This window comes from Chiloscyllium punctatum, chromosome 9 (genome assembly GCF_047496795.1).
Source record: "Chiloscyllium punctatum isolate Juve2018m chromosome 9, sChiPun1.3, whole genome shotgun sequence".
Taxonomy (NCBI): Eukaryota; Metazoa; Chordata; class Chondrichthyes; order Orectolobiformes; family Hemiscylliidae; genus Chiloscyllium; species Chiloscyllium punctatum.
The window spans coordinates 79347058-79365542 of NC_092747.1; the positions used below are offsets into that span (position 1 = coordinate 79347058).

Below are 18485 nucleotides of genomic sequence, written 5' to 3' on the forward strand. Positions count from 1 at the left end.
CTTCCCCCACCAGACACACACACACTCTTCCCCCTCCACACACACACACTCTTCCCCCTCCACACACACACACACACTTCTCCCTCCACACACACACTCTCCCACACACACACACACCCACTCTCCCCCCCCACACCCACTCACACTCTCCCACACGCACACTCTCACGCACCCACCCACACACACTCTTCCCCCCCCACACACTCTACCCCCCCACACACACTCCCCTCCACACACACACACTCCCCCCAACACACACACTCCCCCAACCACACACACTCCCCCCAACCACACACACTCTATCCCTCCACACACACTCCAACACCCACACACTCTACACCCCACACACACTCCCCCAACACACACACACACACTCTCCCCCCAACACACACTCCCCACACACACACTCTCCACCCTACACACACACACACACACACCCTCCCCCCCACAAACATACTCTCGCACACACACACAATTTCACACACACACACATGTGCGCATACACACACACACCCACCCCCTCTCCCCCCACATCCACACAGCCTGTCCCCCACACACTCTCCCACATACATGCACACACTCTAAAACCCACTCTCCCACACACACACACTCACACACCCTCTCCCCCACACACACTCTCACACCCTCTCCCCCTCACACACACACACACCCTCTCCCACATACATCCACACACTCTCTCCCCACTCTCCCACACACACAGACACACACACACACTCTCCACCCAACACACATACCCTCCCTCCATACACACATACTCTCCCCCCCACACACACTCCTCCCCCCCCACACACACACTCTGTCACACACACACTCACGCATACATACTCTCCCACACACACACCCTCTCTCCCCTCAAACACACTCTCTCACACATACACACTCATACCCTCTCCCCCTCACACACACACCCTCTTCCCCCCCACACACACAGCCTCTCCCCCACACACACTCTCACACATACATCCACACACTCTCCCCCCACTCTCCCACACACACACACTCTCCCACACACACACGCCCCCACACATACACACACACTCTCCCCCAACACACACACACACACACACACTTCCCCCCCCCACACACACTCCCATACATGCCCACACACACTCCCCCCACACACACTCTCCATCCCCCACACACACACACTTTCCACCCCCACCCCCACTCTCCCCCCCCCACACACACACTCTCGCACCCACATACACACACATACACACAGGCTTGCCCCACACACACACACCCACCCACTCTCCCACGCACACACACAATCCCTCTCAGGCGTGCTACATACAGACTTTCATGCACACACACTCTCCCACACATACTCACACGCACACACACTCTCCCCCCACACTCACCCACACACTCTCAGGCACACACACTCTCCCGCACATACACAAAACCCCCTCTCCCTACCACACACACTCTCCCTCCCACACACACAAATCCTCTCTCCCCCCCACATACACTCTCCCCGCCCCACACACACAAACCCCCTCTCCCCCCCACATACACTCTCCCCGCCCCACACACACAAACCCCCTCTCCCCCCCACATACACTCTCCCCCCCACACACACAAACACCCTCTCCCCCCAACATACACTCTCCCCCCCACACACAAACCCCCTCTCCCCCCCACATACACTCTCCCTCCCCACACACATACACACGCTCTCTCCCACACACATACTCTCCCACACACACCCTCCCACACACACACTCTCTCCCTCCCACTAACACATTCTCCCACACACACACACTCTCTCAGGTGTGCACACACACACACTCTGACGTGCACACACACACATACACTCTCACGCGCGCACACACAAACTCTCTCAGGCGTGCACACACACACACTCTGACGTGCACAGACACACACTCACACTCTCTCCCAGACATACTCACACTCTCTCCCCACACACACTCTCACGCACACATAAACACTCTCACGCACACATAAACACTCTCACGCACACACTCTGTCCCACACACACACACGCACTACTACACATGCACTCTCCCACACACGCACACACTCACCCACACACACACCCACTCTCCCCCACATACACAGACACACACTCTCCCACACTCACACACACTCACCACCCCACACACACTCACCACGCCACACACACTCTTCACCCACCACACACACACTCCCCCCACACACACACATTCCCCTCCACACACAAACACACACTCCCCCCACACACACATTCCCCTCCACACACAAACACACACTCCCCCCACACACACACTCACCCCCCACACACACACTCCCCCCCCACACACACACTCCCCCCCCACACACACACTCCCCCCCACACACACACACTCCCCCCCCACACACACACACTCCCCCCCACACACACACACACACTCCCCCCACACACACACATTCCCCTCCACACACACACTAACACACACTCCCCCCCCACACACACACACCACACACACACTCCCCCCCCACACACACTCCCCCCCCACACACACACTCCCCCCCCACACACACACATTCCCCCACACACATACCCACATTGCCCCCCACACACAGACACATTCCCCCCACCACACACACACACACACACTCCCTCCCACACACATCCACACACTCTCCCACACACACTCTCCCATACACTCACTTTCCCCCGACACACACACTCCCCTCCAAACACACATACTCTCACACAAACACACAGACATACTCTCTCACACACACTGTCCCACACAAACCCCCTCTCCTCACCACACACACACTCCCCCCCACACATACACTCTCCCCCCACACAAAAACCCCCTCTCCCCCTCACATACGCTCTCTCTCACACACACACACCCTCTCCCCACCACACACACACATTCCACCCCCACCCCCACTCTCCCCCCCATACACACACACTCTCGCCCCCACACACACAAACATACACACAGGCTTGCCACACACACACACCCACTCTCCCACGCGCACACACAATCCCTCTCAGGCGTGCTACACACACACTCTCATGCGCACACACTCTCCCACACATACTCACACGCACACACTCTCCCCCCACACTCACCCACACACTCTCAGGCACACACACTCTCCCGCACACACACAAAACCCCCTCTCCCTCCCACACACTCTCCCTCCCACACACACAAACCCTCTCTCCCCCCCACATACACTCTCCCACCCCCCACACACAAACCCCCTCTCCCCCCAACATACACTCTCCCTCCCCACACACATACACACGCTCTCTCCCACACATACTCTCCCACACACACACTCTCCCCCTCCCACTAACACATTCTCCCACACACACACCCTCACGGGCACACACACAAACTCTCTCAGGCGTGCACACACACACATACACTCTCACGCGCGCACACACAAACTCTCTCAGGCGTGCACACACACACACTCACACTCTCTCCCAGACATACTCACACGTACACACACTCTCTCCCCACACACACACTCCCACACAATCTCCCCCACATACACACACTCACGCACACACACACATACTCTCCCCCCAACACAGTCACACACACCCCCCCCACACACGCACCTACCCCCCCCACAAACATACTCTCGCGCACACACACACAATTTCCCACACACACACACACACCCTCTCCCCCTCACACACACACTCTCTCCCCCCGCCACATACACAGCCTGTCCCCCCCACACACTCTCCCCCCCCACACATCCAAACACTCTCCCCCCACTCTCTCTCTCTCTCACACGCGCACACACACACGGACACACACACACATTCTCCCCCACACACACATTCCTCCACACATACACATACACTCTCTCCGCCGCCCCCACACACCCACTCTCCCCCCCCACACACACTTTCAACCCCCACACACACTCTCCAACCCCACACACACTCACCCCCCCACACACACACACTCTCCACCCCCACACACACACATTCTCCACCCCCACACACACATTCTCCACCCCCACACACACTCTCCACCCCCACACACACTCTCCACCCCCACACACTCTCCCCCCCACCCCCACACACTCTCCCCCCCACACACACACTCTCCCCCCCACACACACACTCTCCCCCCCCATACACACACTCTCCCCCCCCATACACACACACACTCCCCCGCCACACACAAACACACACTCCCCCCCCCCCACACACACACACACTCCCCCCCACACACACACTCCCCCCACACACACACTCCCCCCCACACACACACTCCCCCCCACACACACATACTCTCCCCCCACACACACACTCTCCCCCCCACACACACTCTCCCCCCCACACACACACTCTCCCCCCCACACACACACTCTCCCCCATACACACACACACTCCCCCGCCACACACACACACACACTCCCCCCCCACACACACACACACACTCCCCCCCCCCACACACACACACTCGCCCCCACACACACACACTCTCCCTGCCCACATACACTCCCATACACGCCCACACACTCTCCCCCACCCCACACACACACTCTCCTCTCTCACACACACACTCTCACACACACACAAACTCTTCCCCCCACATACACACACACTCTTCCCCCAACACACACTCTCCCACACACCCACACATATACACACACACACTCTCCCCCCCACATACACACACATTCTTCTCCCCCCCACACACATTCTCCCCTTCACACAGACACACACACACACGCTCTCACTCTCACACACACACACACACACACAAACTCTTCCCCCCACATACACACACACTCTTCCCCAACACACACTCTCCCACACACACACACACACTCCCCCCCACATACACACACATTCTTCCCCCCCACACACACACGCACTCTTCCCCCCCCACACACACATTCTCCCCTTCACACAGACAGACACACATACACGCTCTCACACTCACACTCTCTCACACACACACTCCCCGCCACATACACACTCTCCCACACACACACACTCTCCCACACTCACGCACACTCTCCCCCTCCACACACACACAAACACAATCTCCCCCGCACACACACGCACTCTTCCCCCCCACACACACGCACTCTTCCCCCCACACACACGCATCTCTTCCCCCCCACACACACAAACCCCCTCTCCCCCCACATACACTCTCCCTCCCCCCCACACACACTCTCACGCACACACACTCTCTCCCACACACACATACTCTCTCCCTCCCACCAACACATTCTCCCAAACACACACCCTCTCCCCCCCACACACTCTCTCCCCCCCCCCCACACACACTCTCACGCGCGCACACACAAACTCTCTCAGGCGTGCACACACACACACACTCTGACGTGCACAGACACACACTCACACGCGCACACTCTCTCCCAGACATACTCACACGCACACACACTCTCTCCCCACACACACTCACGCACACATAAACACTCTCACGCATACACTCTGTCCCACACACACACTCACTACCACACATGCACTCTCCCACACACACACACACACCCACTCTCCCCCACATACACAGACACACACTCTCCCACACACACACTCACCACCCCACACTCTCTTCACCCACCACACACACACTCCCTCCACACACATTCCCCCCCACACACACACTCCCTCCCACACACACACTCCCCCCCCACACACATACACACTCCCCCCCCCACACACACACACTCCCCCCCACACACACACTGCCCCCCGACACACACACTCCTCCCCACAAACATCCCCCCCACACACACACTCCCCACACACACACACACTTCCCCCCACACACACACACACTCCCCCCCCACACACACACATTCCCCTCCACACACACAGACACCCCACACACACACTCCCCCCCACACACACACTCCCCTCCACACACACACACTCCCCCCCCCACACACACACTCCCCCCACACACACACATTCCCCTCCACACACACACATTCCCCTCCACACACACACATTCCCCTCCACACACAAACACCCCACACATACACACATTCCCCCCCCACACACACACACTCCCCCCCCACACACACACACTCCCCCCCCCCACACACACACACATTCCCCCACACACATAACCACATTGCCCCCCACACACAGACACATTCCCCCACACACAAACACACATTCCCCCCACACACACTCCCTCCCACACACTGTCCCACACACACACTTTCCCCCGACACACACACTCCCCTCCAAACACACATACTCTCACACAAACACACAGACATACTCTCTCACACACACACACTGTCCCACACAAACCCCCTCTCCTCACCACACACACACTCCCCCCCACACATACACTCTCCCCCACACAAAAACCCCCTCTCCCCCTCACATACGCTCTCTCTCACACACACACACCCTCTCCCCCCCCCACATCCACATCCACACTCTCTCCCACACACACACCCTCTCCCCCCACACACATACTTTCCACCCCCACCCCCACTCTCCCCCCCACACACACACACTCTCCCCCCCCCCCCCCCCCCCCACACACACACCCACTCTCCCACGCACACACACAATCCCTCTCAGGCGTGCTACACACACACTCTCCCACATATACTCACACGCACACACTCTCCCCCCACACTCACAGGCACACACACTCTCCCGCACACACACAAAACCCCCTCTCCCTCCCACACACACTCCCCCCCCCCGACACACACAAACCCCCTCTCCCCCCCACATACACTCTCCCCCCCACACACAAACCCCCTCTACCCCCCACATACACTCTCCCTCCCCACACACATACACACGCTCTCTCCCACACACATACTCTCCCACACGCACACTCTCTCCCTCCCACTAACACATTCTCCCACACACACACTCACGCGCACACACACAAACTCTCTCAGGCGTGCACACACACACATACACTCTCACGCGTGCACACACAAACTCTCTCAGGCGTGCACACACACACACTCTGACGTGCACAGACACACACTCACACTCTCTCCCAGACATACTCACACGTACACACACTCTCTCCCCACACACACACTCACGCACACATAAACACTCTCACGCACACACTCTGTCCCACACACACACTCACTACTACACGTGCACTCTCCCACATACGCACACACACTCACCCACACACACACCCACTCTCCCCCACATACACAGACACACACTCTCCCACACACACACTCACCACCCCACACACACTCACCACCCCACACACACTCTTCACCCACCACACACACACTCCCCCCACACACACACACATTTCCCTCCACACACAAACACACTCCCCCCACACACACACATTCCCCATCACACACAAACACACACTCCCCCCACACACACACATTCCTCTCCACACACACACTCCCCCCCACACACAAACACACACACCCCCCACACACACACACACTCCCCCCCCACACACACACTCACCCCCACACACACACTCCCCCCCACACACACACACTCCCCCCCACACACACATTCCCCATCACACACACACTCCCCCCCACACACAAACACACACTCCCCCCACACACACACATTCCCCTCCACACACACAATCACACACTCCCCCCCACACACACACACCCCCCCACACACACACTCCCCCCGCCCACACACACACACTCCACACACACACACACTCCCCCCCCACACACACACACTCCACACACACACACACTCCCCCCCCCACACACACACACTCCCCCCCACACACACACACATTCCCCTCCACACACACACACATTCCCCTCCACACACAAACACACACTCCCCCCCCCACACACACCCCCCACACACACACTCCCCCCCACGCACACTCCCCCCCACGCACACACACTCCCCCCCCACGCACACACACTCCCCCCCCCCACACACACTCCCCCCCAACACACACTCCCCCCCCACACACACACACCCGCCCACACACACACACCCCCCCACAGAAACACTCCCCCCCACACACACACACACATTCCCCCCACACACACACACTCCCTCCCACACACACACTTTCCCCCGACACACACACTCCCCTCCAAACACACATACTCTCACACAAACACACAGACATACTCTCTCACACACACACACTGTCCCACACAAACCCCCTCTTCTCACCACACACACACTCCCCCCCACACATGCACTCTCCCCCCAACAAAAACCCCCTCTCCCCCTCACATACGCTCTCTCTCACACACACACACCCTCTCCCCCCCACACACACACTCTCACGCGCACACACACATACTCTCACACACACAGACACACACACACTCTCTCACACACACACACTCTCCCACACAAAAACCCCCTCTCCCCCCCACACATACACTCTCCCCCCCACACAAATACCCCCTCTCCCCACCACACACACACTCCCCCCCCACACACAAACCCCCTCGCCCCACCACACACACTCTCCCCTCCACACACACACACTCTCCCCCTCCACACACACACTCTCCCCCTCCACACACACACTCTCCCCCTCCACACACACACCCACCCACACACACACATGATCTCTCTCTCTCATACACACGCACTCTCCCCCCCACACACACACACTCCCACACAATCTCCCCCACATACACACACTCACGCACACACACACATACTCTCCCCCCAACACAGTCACACACACACAATCTCCCACACACACACTCATGCACACACACTCTCCCCCCCACACACACACACCTACCCCCCCCAACAAACATACTCTCGCACACACACACAATTTCCCACACACACACACCCTCTCCCCCTCACACACACACTCTCTCCCCCCCCACATACACAGCCTGTCCCCCCCCCACACACACTCCCCCCCACACATCCAAACACTCTCCCCCCACTCTCTCTCTCTCTCACACGCGCGCACACACACACACACACACACGGACAGATACACACACATTCTCCCCCACACACACATTCCTCCACACATACACATACACTCTCCCCCCCCCCACACACCCACTCTCCCCCCCACACACACTCTCCACCCCCACACACACTCTCCACCCCCACACACACACACTCTCCACCCCCCCACACACACACTCTCCACCCCCACACACACACACTCTCCACCCCCACACACACACACTCTCCACCCCCACACACATACTCTCCCCCCACACACACACACTCTCCCCCCCACACACACACTCTCCCTCCCCACACACACTCTCCCTCCCCACACACACTCTCCCTCCCCACACACACTCTCCCCCCCACACACTCTCCCCCCCCACACACACACACTCCCCCCCACACACACACTCCCCCCGACACACACACTCCCCCCCGCACACACACTCCCCCCCCACATACACTCCCCCCCCACACACACTCCCCCCCCCACACACACTCCCCCCCCACACACACTCCCCCCCCACACACACTCCCCCCCCCACACACACACTCTTCCTCCCACGCACATACACACTCTCCCCCCACCCCACACACACACTCTCCTCTCTCACACACACACTTTCTCTCTCACATACACACACTCTCACACACACTCTCACACACACACAAACTCTTCCCCCCACATTCACACACACTCTTCCCCCAACACACACTCTCCCACACATATACAACCACACACTCTCCCCCCCCACATACACACACATTCTTCTCCCCCCCACACACATTCTCCCCTTCACACAGACACACACACACACGCTCTCACTCATACACTCTCTCACACACACACAAACTCTTCCCCCCACATACACACACACTCTTCCCCCAACACACACTCTCCCACACACACACACTCTCCCCCCCACATACACACACATTCTTACCCCTCACACACACACGCACTCTTCCCCCCCCACACACACATTCTCCCCTTCACACAGACACACATACACGTTCTCACACTCACACTCTCTCACACACACACTCCCCGCCACATACACACTCTCCCACACACAGACACACACCCTCCCACACACAGACACACACTCCCACACACACACTCTCCCCCGACACACACACACTCTCACTCTCCCACACACACTCTCACGCACCCACAGACTCTCCCCCCCACACACACCCTCACACTCTCCCACACACACACTCTTCCTCCCAAACACACACACACTCTTCCCCCTCCACACACACACACACACTCTTCCCCCTCCACACACACACACACACTCTTCCCCCTCTACACACACACACTCTTCCCCCTCCACACACACACACACACACTTCCCCCCACCACACACTCACGCACACTCTCCCCCACACACACTCTCCCCCTCCACACACACACAAACACAATCTCCCCCGCACACACACACACTCTTCCCCCCCACACACACGCACTCTTCCCCCCACACACACGCATCTCTTCCCCCCCCACACACAAACCCCCTCTCCCCCCACATACACTCTCCCTTCCCCCCCCACACACACTCTCCCTCCCCCCCCACACACACTCACACACACACACATACTCTCTCCCTCCCACTAACACATTCTCCCACACACACACCCTCTCCCCCCCCCCACACACTCTCTCCCCCCCCCACACACACACTCTCACGCGCGCACACACAAACTCTCTCAGGCGTGCACACACACACACACTCTGACGTGCACAGACACACACTCACACGCGCACACTCTCTCCCAGACATACTCACACGCACACACACTCTCTCCCCACACACTCACGCACACATAAACACTCTCACGCATACACTCTGTCCCACACACACACTCACTACCACACATGCACTCTCCCACACACGCACACACACTCACCACCCCACACACACTCACCACCCCACACTCTCTTCACCCACCACACACACACTCCCTCCACACACACTCCCCCCCACACACACACTCCCCCCCACACACAAACACACACTCCCCCCCCCACACACATACATACTCCCCCCCCCCCACACACACACTCCCCTCCGACACACACACTCCCCCCCCACACACACTCCCCCCACACACACACTCCCCCCCACACACACACACTCCCCCCCCACACACACTCCCCCCCCACACACACACACACCCCCCCGACACACACACTCCCCCCCACACACACATTCTCCCCCCCACACACACACTCCCCCCCCCACACACACTCCCCCCCCCACACACACACACTCCCCCCCCACACACACACACTCTCCCCCCCACACACACACACACTCTCCCCCCCACACACACACACACTCTCCCCCCCACACACACACATTCCCCCCACACACACACACTCCCCCCCACACACACACTCCCCCCACACACACACACTCCCCCCACACACACACACACACACTCCCCCCACACACACACATTCCCCCCCCACACACACTCCCCCCCACACACACATTCCCCACCCCCACACACTCCCCCCCACACACACCCCCCCCCACACACACACACTCCCCCCCACACACACACTCCCCCCACACACACACACTCCCCCTACACACACACACTCTCCCCCTACACACACACACACACACACTCTCCCCTACTCACACACACTCTCCCCTACACACACACTCTCCCCTACACACACACACACACTCTTCCCCCCCCCACACACACACACTCTTTCCCCACACGCACACTCTCCCCCAACACGCACGCTCTAGCCCCCACACGCAATCTCCAGCTCCCACACACACACTCTCCCCCCCACATACACACTCTCCACGCCCGCCCACACACACACACTCTCCCCTACTCTCACACACTCTCCCCCACACACACATTCTCCCCCCCACATACACACTCTCCCCGCCCACACACACACACACTTTCCCCTACTCACACACACTCTCCCCTCCACACACACACACTCTTCCCCCCCACACACACACTCTCCCCCCACACGCAATCTCCAGCTCCCACACACACTCTCCCCGCCCACACACACACACACTCTCCCCTACTCACACACACTCTCCCCTCCACACACACACAGTCTCCCCCCCCACACACACAGTCTCCCCCCACACACAATCTCCAGCTCCCACACACACTCTCCCCGCCCACACACACACGCGCGCACACACACACACTCTCCCACACACACACACACTCTCCCACGCACACATACACACGCACTCTCTTCCACACACACACACTCTGCCCTCCACACACAAACACACTCTCCCACATACACACAACCCCACTCTCCTCCCCACACACACACTCACACTCTCACGCACCCGCGCACACTCTTCCCCCCCACACATACACAAACACTCCCACACACACACACACTCTCCCACTCACACTCCCACACGCCCCCACTCCCACATACACTCTCCCCCACACACACACCCACTCACACACACTCTGACGCACACACACACTCTTCCCACCCCACACACACACTCTCCCCCCCCCCCCACACACAGACAACTCCTCACACACACTCTCCCACACACACACTAAAGTGCATTGTCTGACATCATATGTCATCTCTTTCTACTGATTATATTTCAAGTTATCTTGGGGTAGTGACTTGAAAGAAATTCTGGGATTTAGATATTAATCAATTGAAACCTGCATCTTCATTCTAACTGATCAAAGACTTAACAGCCACTTAGATTTGTTCAATACATTAGCATCAGTTGGATGACCTTTTGATAAAGCCATAGAGATGTACTGCATGGAAACAGACTCTTCACTCCAACTTGTCCATACTGACCAGATATCCCAATCCAATCTAGTCCCACCTGCCAGCTCCTGGCTCATATCCTTCCACATTCTCCCTATTCATACACCCATCCAAATGTCTTTTAAATGTTGCATTTGTACCAGCCTCCACCACATCCTCTGGTATCTAATTTCATACACGCACCATCTTCTGCGTGAAAAGATTGCCCCTTAGGCCTCTTTTATATCTTTCCCCTCTCACCTTAAACCGATGCACTCTCCCACCCCAGGGAAAAGACTTTGTCTATTTATCCGATCCATGCCCCTCATAATTTTATAAACCTCTATAAGGTCACCCCTCAGCCTCTGATGCTCCAGGGAAAACAGCCCCAGCCTGTGCAGCCTCTCCTTTTTCCTCAAGTCCTCAAATCCTGGCAACATCCTTGTAAATCTTTTCTGAACCCTTTCAAGTTTCACAACATCCTTCCAATAGGAAGGAGACCAGAATTGCACACAACATTCCAAAAGTGGCCTAACCAATGTCCTGTACAGCCGCAACATGACCTCCCAACTCCTGTACTCAATACTCTGACCAATAAAGGAAAGCATACCAAATGCTTTCTTCACTATCCTGTCTACCTGCGACTCCACTTTCAAGGAGCTATGAACCTGCACCCCAAGGTCTCTTTGTTCAGCAACACTCCTGAGGACCTTACCGTTAAGTATATGAGTCCTGCTAAGATTTGCTTTCCCAAAATGCAGCATCTCACATTTATCTAAATTAAACTCCATCTGCCTTTTCTCAGCCCACTGGCCCATCTGATCAAGATCCCGTTGTAATCTAAGGTAACCTTCTTTGCTGTCCACGACAACTTCAGTTTTGGTGTCATCAGCAAACTTACTAACTATACCTCTTATGCTCACATCCAAATCATTTATATAAATTATGAAATTATAAACAATTTAAAAAATCCTTGGATAAACACATGGATGATGATGGGATAGTATAGGGGGACAAGCTGAGAATAGTTCACAGGTGCGCAACATCGAGTGTCGAAGGGTCTATTCTGTGCTACACTGTTCTATGTGCTATGTTCTAAAAGTAGTGGACCCAGCACCAATCCTTTTGGCACTCCAGTGGCCTCCAGTCTGAAAAACAACCCTCCACCACCAGTCTCTGTCTTCTAACTTTGAGCTAGTTTTGTGTCCAAATGGCAAGTTCTCCCTGTACTTCATGAGATCTAACCTTGCTCACCAGTCCCCCATGGGGAACTTTGTTGAATACCTTACTGAAAATCATATAGATCACATCTACCCTCTTCAATCCTCTTTGTTACTTCTGCAAAAACTTTTCACTTATGGATTCTGTGTCCGATGTACACTAGCTATCTGAAGAAGCAGCAGGGCTCCGAAAACTTGTGCTTTCAAATAAACCTGTTGGATAATAATCCAATGTCATGTGATTTTTGACTTTATTTAAGAAGACAGAGAATCTGACTTGTATAGGTGGTAAGATTTTAGAGTCCATTATTAAGATGACATTATGGAGCAATTGAAAGAGCATGTTAAAATAAAGTTGAGCCAGCATGGCTTCATCAAGGGAAGTCTTGCCTGGCAAATCTGTTAGAATTCTCTGAGGAGGTAATAAGCAGATTAGACAAAGGAGAACCAGTGGATATGATCTGTTTGGATTTCCAGAATGTGCAGCATAGGCCACTGCTAAATAAGACAAGTGCCCATTGTGTTAGGGGCAAGGTACTGGCATGGACAGAGGATTGGCTGACTAGCAGAAAGCAGAGTACGTATAAAGGGATCTTTTACAGGATGGCAGCTGGTGACTAGTGGGGTAGTGCAGGCGTCAGTGTTAGGACTCCAACTATTAACCTTATATATTAACGATCTGGATGAAGGAAGCGAAGGCTTTGTTGGGAAGTTTGCAGATGACACTTAACATATTGAATAAGCAGGGAGGCTGCAGAAGGACTTAGTCAGGCTAGGGGAGTGGGCAAAGAAATGGCAAATGGACTACAACATGTGAATGTATGAGGTTATGCATTTTGGTAGGAAAATTCAAGGCGTAGTCTATTTCTTAAATGAAGGATGGTATCAGAAATCTAATGCAGAAAAGGAGCTGAGAGTCCTAGTTCAGGATTCTCTTCAGGTTAACTTTGCAGGTACAGTTTGCAATTAGGAAGACAAATACAGCATTAGCTTTCATTTCAAGAAGATTAGAATACAAGAGCAGAGATATACTGCTGAGGCTGTGTAAGGCTGGTCAATCGCAGTTGGAATGTTGTGATCAGTTTTGGGCCCCGTATCTAGGGGGGAATGTGCTGGCGTGAAAGGAAAATCCAGAGAAGGATTACAAGAATGATCCTGGGATGAAGGGCTTGTCATATGAATGGTTGAGGACTCTGGGTCTGTACTTGAGGGAGTTTAAAAGGATGAGGGGAACTGCATTGAAACTTACAGTGAGGCCTGGATGGAGTGGATATGGAGAAAATGCTTCCACTAGAAAAGACTAGGATCCAAGGGTGCAGTCTCAGAGTGAAGGGATGACCCTTTATAACAGAGATGAGAATAAACCTCTTGAGCCAGAGAGTAGTTAATCTGTAGAACTCATTGCTGCAAAGGTCTTGAAGGCCAAGTCATTGAGTGTATTTTAGACAGAGATAGATAGGCTCTTGATTAGATTAAATTAGATTCTCTACAGTGTGGAAACAGGCCCTACGGTCCAACAGGTCCACACCGACCCTCCGAAGAGTAATCCACCCAGATCCATTTTCCTCTGACTAATGTACCTAACATTATGGGCAATTTAGAATGGCCCATTCACCTGGCCTGCACATCTTTGGACTGTGGGGAGAAACTGGAGCACCCGGAAGAAACCCACACAGACACGGGGAGAATGTGCAAACTCCACACAGACAGTCACCCAAGGCTGGAATTGAACCTGGGTCTCTGGCGCTGTGAGGAAGCAGTGCTAACCACTGAGCTGCATTGTGGTAAGGAGATCACCGGTTATGGGGTGAAGGCAGGTGAATGGGCTTGAGAAATACATCAACTCTCTAGTTAGAGGGACGGACAGGCGGTTCTGTGGACATGGGCGAGACTCTCGGATGGTTTGTTGCCTCCCGGGTGCTAGGGTCCGAGACGTCTCGGACCGTGTCTTCAGAATCCTTAAGGGGGAGGGTGTGCAGCCAGAAGTCGTGGTACACATTGGCACCAACGACATAGGTAGGAAGAGGGGCGGGGAGGTCATTCAAGAGCTCAAGGAGTTAGGCTGGAAGCTAAAAGCTAGGACAGACAGAGTCGTCATCTCTGGGTTGTTGCCGGTGCCACGTGACAGAGAGGCAAAGAATAGGGAGAGAGTGCAGTTGAACACGTGGCTGCAAGGATGGTGTAGGAGGGAGGGCTTCAGATATTTGGACAATTGGACTGCATTCTGGGGAAGGTGGGACCTGTATAAACAGGACGGGTTGCACCTGAACCAGAAGGGCACCAATATCCTGGGGGGTAGGTTTGCTAGCACTCTTCGGGGGGGTTTAAACTAATTTGGCAGGGGGATGGGATCCGGACTTGTAGTCCAGCAAGTAAGCTAGCTGTGTGTCAGGATGTCCAAGACTGTAGGGAGGCTGTGGAGAAGGTAGCACTGACAGGGACTACTTACGGACACAGAGATGGGCTCAAGTGCGTATACTTCAATGCAAGGAGTATCAGAAATAAGGTGGGTGAACTTAAGGCATGGATCGGTACCTGGGACTACGATGTTGTAGCCATCACGGAAACATGGATAGATGAGGGACAGGAATGGCTGTTGGAGGTTCCTGGTTACAGATGTTTCAGTAAGATTAGGGAGGGTGGTAAAAAAGGAGGGGGGGTGGCATTGCTAATTAGAAATGGTATAACGGCTGCAGAAAGGAAGTTTGAGGGAGATCTGCCTCTGGAGGTAGTATGGGCTGAAGTCAGAAATAGGAAAGGTGCAGTCACCTTGTTGGGTGTTTATTATAGGCCCCCCAATAGCAGCAAAGATGTGGAGAAACAGATTGGGAAACAGATTTTGGAAAGGTGCAGAAGCCACAGGGTCGTAGTCATGGGCGACTTCAACTTCCCAAATATTGATTGGAAGCTCTTTAGATCAAGTAGATTGGATGGGGCGGTGTTTGTGCAGTGTGTCCAGGAAGCTTTTCTAACGCAGTATGTAGATTGTCCAACCAGAGGGGAGGCCATATTGGATTTGGTACTCGGTAACGAACCGGGACAAGTGGTGGGCTTGTTAGTGGGTGAACATTTTGGTGATGGCGACCACAATTCTGTCACTTTCACCTTGGTTATGGAGAGGGATAGGTGCACACAACAAGGAAGTTTTTACAATTGGGGGAAGGGAAATTACGATGCTGTAAGACAGGATTTGAGGAGCATACGTTGGGAGCATAGGCTGTCAGGGAAGGATGTGGTGGAAATGTGGGACTTTTTCAAGGAGCAGATACGACGTGTCCTTGATATGTATGTACCGATCAGGCAGGAAAGAAATGGTCGTGTGAGGGAGCCTTGGTTGACGAGGGAGGTTGAATGTCTAGTAAAGAGGAAGAAGGAGGCTTACATAAGGTTGAGGAAACAAGGTTCAGACAGAGCAGTGGAGGGATACAGGATAGCCAGAAGGGACCTGAAGAAAGGGATTAGGAGAGCTAAGAGAGGGCATGAAAAATCCCTGGCGGATAGGATCAAGGTTAACCCCAAGGCATTCTATGCGTATGTGAGAAACCTGAGAATGACGAGAACGAGGGTAGGTCCGATCAAGGACAGTGGTGGGAGACTGTGTATTGAGTCGGAAGAGATAGGAGAGGTCTTGAACAAGTACTTCTCTTCAGTATTTACGAACGAGAGGGACTGTATTGTTGAAGAGGAGAGTGTGAAACGGACTGATAAGCTAGAAGAGATATCTGTTAGGAAGGAAGATGTGTTGGACATTTTGAACAACTTGAGGATAGACCAGTCCCCCGGGCCTGACGGGATATATCCTAGGATTATGTGGGAAGCAAGAGAGGAAATTGCAGTACCGTTGGCAATGATCTTCTCGTCTTCACTGGCAACGGGGGTGGTACCAGGGGACTGGAGAGTAGCGAATGTTGTGCCCCTGTTCAAAAAAGAGAATAGGGATAACCCCGGGAATTACAGGCCAGTTAGTCTTACTTCTGTGGTAGGCAAAGTAATGGAAAGGGTACTGAGGGATAGGATTTACGAGTATCTGGAACGGCACTGCTTGATTAGGGACAGCCAGCACGGATTTGTGAAGGGTAGGTCTTGCCTTACAAGTCTTATTGAATTCTTCGAGGAGGTGACCAAGCATGTGGATGAGGGTAGAGCAGTGGATGTAGTGTACATGGATTTTAGTAAGGCATTTGATAAGGTTCCCCATGGTAGGCTTATGCGGAAAGTCAGGAGGCATGGGATAGAGGGAAATTTGGCCAATTGGATAGAAAACTGGCTAACCGGTCGAAGTCAGAGAGTGGTGGTAGATGGTAAATATTCAGCATGGAGTCCAGTTACAAGTGGAGTTCCGCAGGGATCAGTTCTGGGTCCTCTGCTGTTTGTAATTTTTATTAATGACTTAGATGAGGGAGTCGAAGGGTGGGTCAGTAAATTTGCAGATGATACAAAGATAGGTGGAGTTGTGGACAGTGAGGAGGGCTGTTGTCGGCTGCAGAAGGACTTAGATATGATGCAGAGCTGGGCTGAGGAGTGGCAGATGGAGTTCAACCCTGCCAAGTGTGAAGTTGTCCATTTTGGAAGA

At 54.6% G+C, this 18485-nt stretch overlaps 1 protein-coding gene across 5 annotated transcripts in view; it reads right to left on the minus strand.

Moving 5' to 3' along the window:
- abcc4 (ATP binding cassette subfamily C member 4 (PEL blood group)) overlaps positions 1 to 18485 on the minus strand; it is a 471758-nt gene that overhangs the window by 37482 nt on the left and 415791 nt on the right. The gene's annotated exons all lie outside the window — the stretch shown is intronic.